This window comes from Seriola aureovittata, chromosome 19 (assembly GCF_021018895.1).
Source record: "Seriola aureovittata isolate HTS-2021-v1 ecotype China chromosome 19, ASM2101889v1, whole genome shotgun sequence".
NCBI lineage: Eukaryota > Metazoa > Chordata > Actinopteri > Carangiformes > Carangidae > Seriola > Seriola aureovittata.
In genome coordinates, this window is record NC_079382.1 from 12,121,712 (window position 1) to 12,131,307 (window position 9,596).

Below are 9,596 nucleotides of genomic sequence, written 5' to 3' on the forward strand. Positions count from 1 at the left end.
CAGTATTTAGCATGTATTCATGGGAGTGGTATAACCCCTCTCTTCTTGCCCTTGCCAGAAAGCAAATAACACCATTATCTAAAATGTTGAACTATTAATTTATTTAGCAGAAAATTACTTTCTGGTTGATTTCCTGGACCTGATTTGATCATAAAACAATAGGGAAAACAATCTATGACTCATCAAAAGACAACAGACAAGACTGGCTAAAAATGTCAAATTTGGGAATGGTAATTTTGGAGGGATTTGGAATTGAAGCCCATTTCCAATGTGGATCAATAAATTCACTTTATCAAGAAAATTCACATTCTAGGCAAGTACAGATTATCCACAGGGCATTCATTTTGGTGACTGGGGACCTCCAACATCTAGGGGGCCTCCTAACCCCCACCAGCTGTGGCTTTATCTTGGCTTTTTTTTTTTTCTTTTTGATCAAATCACATAAATTAGTTATATGTTGAAATACGAAACAATGAGTGCAGAGTTACTTTAAAAGCTTTAAAAAAATTATTACGATCGGTTTGCGGGCTGTGTCTGTATCGTGACGATGACGAAGGAGGTCAGAGGTCAGGTGGTGACCGTCGGAATTTTGCGGCAAAGCGGCTGGTTGCTTAAGATTCTTCTAAATCATCATGGAAAACAAACTTTGGAGCGGTGTAACAGCAGAGAGAAAAGCGAGAAAAGAAAAGGACGAAGAGAAACTCAAAGTCGGACAAACATACCATCTCTCTCGACTTTTACTCGGCTTGCTAGCATTAGCAAGGAGCCTGGAGAGGACGGTGCTAACATCGCAGAGGACAGGAACGCGGCAGCAGCCACTAACGTTAGTTCGGCTGAGCATCAGCAGGAAACACCAGCAGAGACACCTGTTCAACTGCCCCGCCCTCATCTCCACCTGAGTAGGTTGAGTAGGTCACCAGTTTATCAGCCCCACAATTTATTATTTTCTACCTGTTTTCCCATACTTTGAGAATTAAAAATGAAGAATGAGGCAACGCTTGAACTCTTTATCAGTACTGGCAATAGAGTCGGAAGTCGTCAGACAGCTGGACTTAAATGATGAGTTTTCGAGGAGAAAGGCCAGAAAGAAGACCATCACGTAAGGTAGGCTTTCTTTCATATTATTATGGACTGTCCTAATTCACAGTATATGTTCTTGTCGCCAAGGTGTTTATACAATGAGAAGTAGTTGACATTGTTGGTTTTGAAAACCTATTTGTCTATTGTGTCATTGCATGTCTATACCAGCAGGATGGGTGATATGATGTAAATCCTGTATGATACAGGTTACATACATTATTTGTTATAGGTCTACCAAAGCAGAGCAGTATCAAGTGATCTCTCTCTCTCTCTCTCTCTCTCTCTCTCTCTCTCTCTGTGTGATGGAAGTATACTGTAGTACTGTATTGGTGGAGGTGGGGCAGCATGTGCTTGTGTATGCCATTCAGCAACACGCTCCCAAGATTTTGTGCCCAGGGGCCTCTGCATTCTTAATCCGGGTCTGATTCTAGTCTGAACTGAACGTGAACTCATTCCTGCTACGTCTCTTATTACCTGAAATGACACATGCTCATCCAGACACACACATTCACACACAGGTCAGAGCAATTGTTAGCAGTGTTGGAGTGCGTTCCCTTGTGTCAGCCTTACTGCCACAGGGTCAAGAGTCTGGACTGATTAGTGCTCGTCATAAGACCTGTGTCTCATTACACACACGCGTGGGGCGAGAGGTTCACTGCAGCTCAGAGAAGAAACCTGTCAATCATACTCAGTGTAGATGTGAGATGTGCCTTCAATGCGTTCACAATAGCCGGCAAATCCCTCCGAGCACGTTTTATGCTGCTACAAGAGGAATTTTGTATGTACACTGATGGTTCACATTGTATGATATTGTCTTGTATGAGCTTAAACAGCCCATAACACAAGCATTCATTTTATTTTCTTGTTTATAATGTGGTTCATTACAACAAATATCTCAAACTGGCACTACAAACTGACTTCTATTTGCAGTGAAGTACATTTACTCAATTATTGTGTTTAAGTGCAATTTTGAGGTACTTACACTCCACTTGGGCAATTCCATTTCCTGCGACTTGATACTTCTACTCCACTACTTTTCAGAGTGAAATATTGTACTTTTTTACCAAACTATTATCAGCTTTCTATTTCTGTAGCTATTCTGCAGATTTCACATAATAAATATTGTTAATGATTTCATTTAAGTAATTGTTTGAGGGCAAAAGAGGTAAAAGAATCCACTATTTTACAAACAAGCAAAGATTATATAAAAGCCTAGAAATAAATATAGATAGGTGTAACAGAACTTTTGCTTTTCAAACCATAATATTTATCTTGTGACCCTTGTGACTTAACTACCTAACTGTATACAAGGTAGTTAAATAAGGTGAAATGCTCCTTACGCACTGATGCTCAGTTTTCTTAGATAGGATTTTGAATGAAGGATTTACAGTAATTGAATATTTTAATATTAACCAGTTGTACTGGTACTTTTACTCGAGTGCTTTTCCACCACTATATATTTGGCTCCTCACACACAAAGAACCAAGGTGCATGTGTTTTACATATGTGTGTGTCTTTGTGTGTGTACAAAGCCACAGGGAAGGATCCGTGTGGTCAGAGGCAAGATTAAGAGGACATGCCAAGGACGCCATGATGCAATACAGGCCTCTTGTTAAGAGCCCTGAAAGCGTCACCCAGGCCTGCAGGCTGAATTGACCCCTGAACCCCTTCTGCAACTTCCTGGACCTCCCTCTCTTTCTCTCTCTTTCATCTCTCTTTCTCTGCGCTCTTTTCCCACCTCTCGCTCTCTCTCTCCTCAAACGTGCCTCCCCTCAGCCCAGCTCGCACCCATCGCTTTCACAGAGGCACCAGTGAGCGGGCAGCAGCCAAATGGCCTGCCCTCTGCTTCATATTGCTGGTGGTCAGGTTTTGTTTTTGTCTTTGACGGTTTGACTTTCGTTCACAAAGCCCAGGAGGACTCCTATAGCCCAGGGATGGATACACACACACACTCTCTCACACACAAGCACACACATACACTTGCGCCAAACTGAAGAGGTCTGCTCTGAGACCTCGGGCATCTTCTCCAGCTTCTGTCAGAGCCATGATGTCATTATGAAGAGACACAATGCCTCTTCATTATCACCCCCCCCCCCCCCCTCACACACAAACACACACACATCTTTACCACTGCACAGACACACACGCAAGCTACAGAGTCAACAGCATTAGGAGCAGCACATGAGGTACAGGTGAGCCACACTGTAAAACAGGTAAAGTTGTAAAAACAATTAAATTAATGATTTACTACAGTTCTTAAGTAGTTGTTTTTTTAGGCTGATTTTAAATACTTCTTGTACTTAACATTAGGATTAAGAGGAAACAGGCAAGTAATCAATTTGTTTTCCCTGATGTACCCCCTCAGTTTCCTTCTCATCCACACACAGTGTAGGATGCTGCATCATGAAATCTGTGTCACAATAAAAATCTCATGTGGCTGCAAACTCAACTTTCTACGCATTAAAAAATGATAAATTCTAATATTTAATTTTGTCCATACAGTTTCTGCCCATTGCTTAATGTGGGTTTGTAGTGTAACAAGCAGCAGCTGGTGTCCAGTGTCATCCTAAGGGAAGGGATCAAACAACATCATTATAGAGAAGAAAAAGCAAAACCACAAACCAAACCCACTGGTGTTCAGTTGTACTAAATCAGTGTTCAGTTACCAGCCACAGCACATATATATCTTTTCAAAATTATATCATAACCTCTACAGACATTTGTGTGTAAGATAATATCCACTATATAAATCCAGTGCGATACTCCTCCTTCCACTGTACCTATAACCCAAGACAGTCACTACAGATTATACAAAAACTGAAAATATAGCATATCATAGCAAGAAACATCGGCTCTAGATAAAAAATAAAGGTCTAATTAAATTTCCTCTAGATCTGACTTTAATTAACAGCTGTAATACTACTTGTCAACGCTGGGTCAATGCCCTCACGCCTTGGGCTGTCTCAAGCCTTGATCTGAACAGATCGTACAAAGCAGCTTTGTCATTTACCTCAGCTCCGCCCCTAACAGATGATTTAACCATAATAGACATAATTCATGTGCACTTACAGATTCAGTTTCAGCAAATATCAGTCGCTGTAAGCACAAACCTTAAATTAACCACCAATTGGCCTTAAGGGGTTCAGTGATCTTACAGGTCACTGGCCTACGCTGTGCTGGTGCACCACACTCTCCATTCATTAACCTTATGGCTTCATATTGTAATGCTCATCTTTCCCACCTTCAGACATCGTAACGGGGTCACTGAGAGGTCACTGGAAACATTGTTAGTCCATGAGGTCACATGAAGGCACCCCAAATTATTTTGTGCTTAACATATATGACCTTTGACCCTTAAATGGGTGTAATGTATTGTCAGTTCCTTTACTGTATCTGGAGGTATTATTAGTGCATGTTTATTTTCCACAAAACAGTCAGCAGGTAAACAATAACCCCCGCAAACCTGTAAGAAAATACATTTATATAAATAGATTTAATACATTTGAAAATGGTAAAACAAAAAAGGGCATTTTTATTATTAATCCACAATTTTTACATTGACATCTGTATCCAGAGACTGCAAGTAAATTCATGACTCAGACAGATAGGATGAAGTGTGGGCACGACAATACAAAAAGGCTTAATTCATTATACAGAACATTGCTGTTTGGGATCTCTCCACTATCAAAACTAACAAACTGTATTAAGGATTATCTGTATTGGTGACCTTTAACTTCAGCTTTCTCTTTGTTTAGCCAAAATACATTTTCGAACATATGTATTACTTTGTTAGTGATATGTCGAGCTGAATGAGAACAGCACAATGTGTCCTCTCAGATTCATACATTTTAGCTGTGGAGTTAAATCAAGACGGGCAACAGTCTACAGCCAAAGAGATAGTAAGTGCAGAGTAAATGCCTGCTAACCCTGAGAGGTGTCTCAGTTCCCTTCAAGTCAAATTATCCAAGGTGTCTTGCTGCATAAAGCATCCTCCGTACATCTCGACCTTAAGTGCTGGTTATTTTTCCTGCTCCGAGCGTTGTTCTACCTCACCTTCCCCGCCACATTGGATTTAGGGGTCTCTTTATATAACCCACATGCCTGCGTGTGAGTCATGATACGAAAGGCTCAGATGGTAAAGGAGTCCCAACCGGTGCCCAAAAGACGTGTCACTAGTAATACCTCGCCCCCAGACCTAAGGTGTCTCCTTTCGTTGCGCTGTGGGCCTCTGTGATCTGTGTGGAAGGGCGGTGAGCCAGGGCCCAGGCATGCCGTTAGCAGCTCACTAACATAGCATTAGCTCCACGGTCATCTCAGTGGGCCTGTGCTGTCTCAACTGTTTCCTCACGCTCGGCTACACACACCTTCTGTGGCTCCACACCGCTTGTTAGCCACAGACCCCCTCTGTCATAAGACCGCCGTCTGTGTCCCCCTGACCGTGTCTCCTCCCAGGCCCTTATTCTCCCTCCCTCTCTTTCTCCCCTCTCACTCTCTCCATCCACTCTTTCTCGGGGGTTCTCAGCAGGGGTTCCTGTTTGTGCCACACACAAACACACACATGCAAAAACATCTTATAGTTGCAGCTCAGGGGCAAAGGCTTTAGATTATCCCAACAAGAAAAGAGAGATAAGGAAAAATAACAGAGAGAGAGAGTGCCATTAGATCAATTTCTCCCCTCCTTGTATCTGGGGTTGAGGGGTTGCCGCGGGCGACCCGGAGGGGAATGTGATGCCTGTTGAGGAGGAGACATTCCTGGGAATGCTGCTTGAACACCGCGCTGGGAGCGAGAATCTACCCGCTAATCTGTCTGTTCCTCCAAGGCGAAAATCTTCCTGGGGATGAGACACATTCTGTTACCACACACACGCATGCCGGCGCGCACGCACACACACACCCGAAGTTAAAGTCCCAGCCAGACGACATCTCGCTCACCCTCGGGGAAGAAAGCAAAGGAGGAGGTTCAGAGGGAGGCTGGGGTGGGGTTGGGGAAAAAGGGGGAGCAGATTAGGGAGGTAGATGACATCTCACACATCTCGACAGGGGGGCATTAGATGGAAATGAGGGGAGGACGGAGGGCTGTCAGGGAGGTGGAGAGGAGAAGGGTGGGGGCAGATGAGATTAGGGAAGGAAGGGAAAGAGGAAACCAGTTGGAAGGGTAACTTTGATGTGTGTGTGTGTGTGTGTGGGGGGGGGGGCTCTAAGTCCAAAGTGATGAGTGATGGGTGAAAAGATGGAGGAGAGGAGAGCTAGTTTTAGGCATTGATGAGCAGAAGCCACAGAGTTAGCTGGACCTCATGATATAACGGCGTCTAAGGTAACAGGGGGGGTGCAACATCTGAGGGTGAGGTGTAAAAGGGATAAAAGGGGGTGAAGGGTGAGGTTAGCGGGGCATAGAACAGTGTTCTTGAGGGAGTGTGGAGGATCCTTGGAGTCCTGGCACCTTATGGCATGGCCTGCAGTCAAACAGATGCTGCAGGCCTTGCCAGCCTTGAGCAGGGCACAGATGAGACCATTTAGAAGCAAAGGAGGGACGTGCCTTGTCTTACCGAGCAGTGCAAGAGAGTGTGTGTGTGTGTGTGTGTGTGTGTGTGTGTGTGGACCTGTCTCTCAAAGAAAAGAGAGCGTGAGTTGTTTGTTGAAGTTATGCAAATGCACATCAGTTGTCTTCAGTTGATTGTACATTCATTGTGTTTAGACCATGATGCCCTGGCAGGCAGCTGCTAACAGGGAGCAGTGGTCATCGAAGATACTGACTGAGCAGGCACACATTTAACAAACTGTGTGCTCATTGTGTGAAAACTGGCCCACATTCGGGTTAATGGACCCACATTCATCTTACTCATACCTCTCTTCTGTTTAGGGAGGATGAGGCAACAGCAAGAAATGGCAGAGGGAAAAAAAATTGTCTACAATCTTTAATGACTTAAAGGGGCAATCCATTTTTACTTTATTTATTTATTTATTTATTTATTTATTAATTATCAGTCTACACCTAACCACACTGAATGTTAGCAATACTAGAGTCCTTCTGCAGCTGAGAATTAGTCATAAGGCTCTTCTAAAATGTTATTGGAATGGATGGATCAAATTCTGATAATACAGAGTCATTTCGAGGGAGTTAGTGATGCTTAAAAAAAAATTATTCACCTTATTACAGCTGCTCCCTTTCCAGTGATGGTGTGTGGGCCAGTGCGTGTCACGTAATGCTACCGGAAGCCCAGCAATGTTCTCGGGGTTTGTTGTAGCTAGGTAGCTAGCTATGTAGGAAGAGGCATCCTTATACAGTATATACCTGAACACCTACTACAAAGCTCTGATTGGTCAAATGTTTCTCTATGTGGGAAACAGCCACTAATGAGCACAACACTGTACCTTTCTCAATCGCTGATTAACTCTATGTGAGGTGGTACTGCGCTTATCTTGTTTGAGACTTTAAAATTTTAACAAAAAGCTTGTGTTAAAAGCTGGGAGGCGTGTAGTTATTAAGGACATGGGTGTTTGTCAAATAGAGAGGGTCTAAAAGTTGGGATATCTTGACCTCTGCTCCTCTTTTTAAAAATGTTGATGATTTCTCTTTTGAGTGTACTTGCAGATAATACATCTCAATAGTACTCCTTTGACTCACACCCCAAAATAAGGGAAAATGACTTGAACATGTGGTGACAGATTGGCCTGACAGGGGTGGTAGACAGTTTTCTCATTAAATATGACTCTAAAAGGTAATTTCTTCTCTCTATCCATTCCTGTCTCTCAAAGGACACCTGCATGTTTAAGAAAGTTATTTAAAAAAAAAAAAAAAAAAAAAAAGCATCAGCTATATCTTAACACGAGAATCTGCCTCTGTTTTGGAAAACTACCGGCTCTAGTGGGTGGAAGCATGAACTAAGTGGAAGAAGAGCAGCGCCAACTCTCTCCTCGCTGTCTATTCTCTCTCCTCCATCTCTATTTTTTCAAGTGTAAGTGATAATATCCTCCCTTTTTCTACCTCTCACTGGCTTGAGTGATTTGCTAAGGCGGTGTGTTCATGTGTGTACGTGTACATGTGTGTGTGTGTGCGTCTCACATTAGCCTTTTTCCATTAAAGCAATTTCGCCGCCCATTGTATTCCTGAAGAGGACCTGGGAAGTCACTAATGGTGCCTTGCGTCCACACTTGCCCGCTCACACACACACACACACACACACACACACACACACACACACACACACACCCGCAGCACATGCACACAGCAGAACATCTCTCAGCGCGCGCTATCATCACCTGTCGCCTGATTGCTGTAAAACACACACATTAGCATAGAATGAGACACATTATCACTCCTGATTATGGGACGCTAAGAGGTTTCACAGAAAAAAAAAGACCTCGCACCTTTTCTCCACAATGCCTGCTGCTAGTGAGATAAATGCATGTTGTCCAACATCTCTGACGCTACCGAAACAGCCTGAAGACTCTGCTGATGGATTTAATGGCCTCTTGTTGTCCATGTTCATAACTGCTCAGATTTGTCATGTCAATACTTATTTTTTTAATTCAGATGCTGCTGTGATCCAGCTGCCACCATCAAAACATGTACTTTGTATGTTTCCGGCTGTTTTGAAAGTGTAGTGAAAAGCGACTCGCTGGTTGTGATTTCAATAGGTTATTACTTATCTTAGTGGGATCAAATCTAAGTAGGAATAGAGCAGAGACACACACATACACACCCACACACACACACACACACACACACACACACACACACACAGCGCATCCGCCATAAGAGAGGTAACAGTGCATGGTTAGCAGGTGGCCTCCTCTTCCCTGTCTTGATGAGTACAGGAAGTGTCAGTCGTGTACGGTGGAAGCAGCAGACACTTGTTTGAGTCAAAGGGCATCCCTCCCTGCTCTTTGCAGTGTTTTCTTAAGTCTCAGGTCACTGATAAGGTCCTGCCACTTTGGAAAGCCCTCACTCATTTCAGGGGTGGAGGGGGAACAGGAGGAAGGAGGGAAGATGCTGTCATGATGATGAGTTTTAACTATTTTCTTTTGTCTTTCCGCTATTTCCTCAGCAAGGCTGCGTCTGGATCCCTATATAGCCCGGAAAGGTCACGAGGTGATAGGGGGAAGAGGCTAAGATGGGAATTTCCTTGCAGTTGAGTTTAGTTCATAGTGTATAGTGAAAACTGTAGACTTTCAGTGCTAAAAACCTGTGCTACTGGGGCGTCGTGTAGCGTAGTGGTCTAAGCAGGCGGCCCATGTGTAGAGGCTACAGTCCTCGCTGCAGTTGGCCCCGGTTCGAGTCCCGCATCGGACGGCCTTTACTGCATGTCATTCCCCCTCTCTCTGCCTCCCCATTTCCTGTCTCTCTCCACTATCCTGTCCAATAAAGGCACAAAAGCCCAAAAAAATATACTTTAAAAAAAAAACCTGTGCTACAAAAAAAATTATCTGAAAGCGCAAACATTTTGAGGTTTTTGAGTTCAAGTAAAAGATCATGTTGGTACTCTTATTCACCATCTTTATGCTAAGATAAGAGC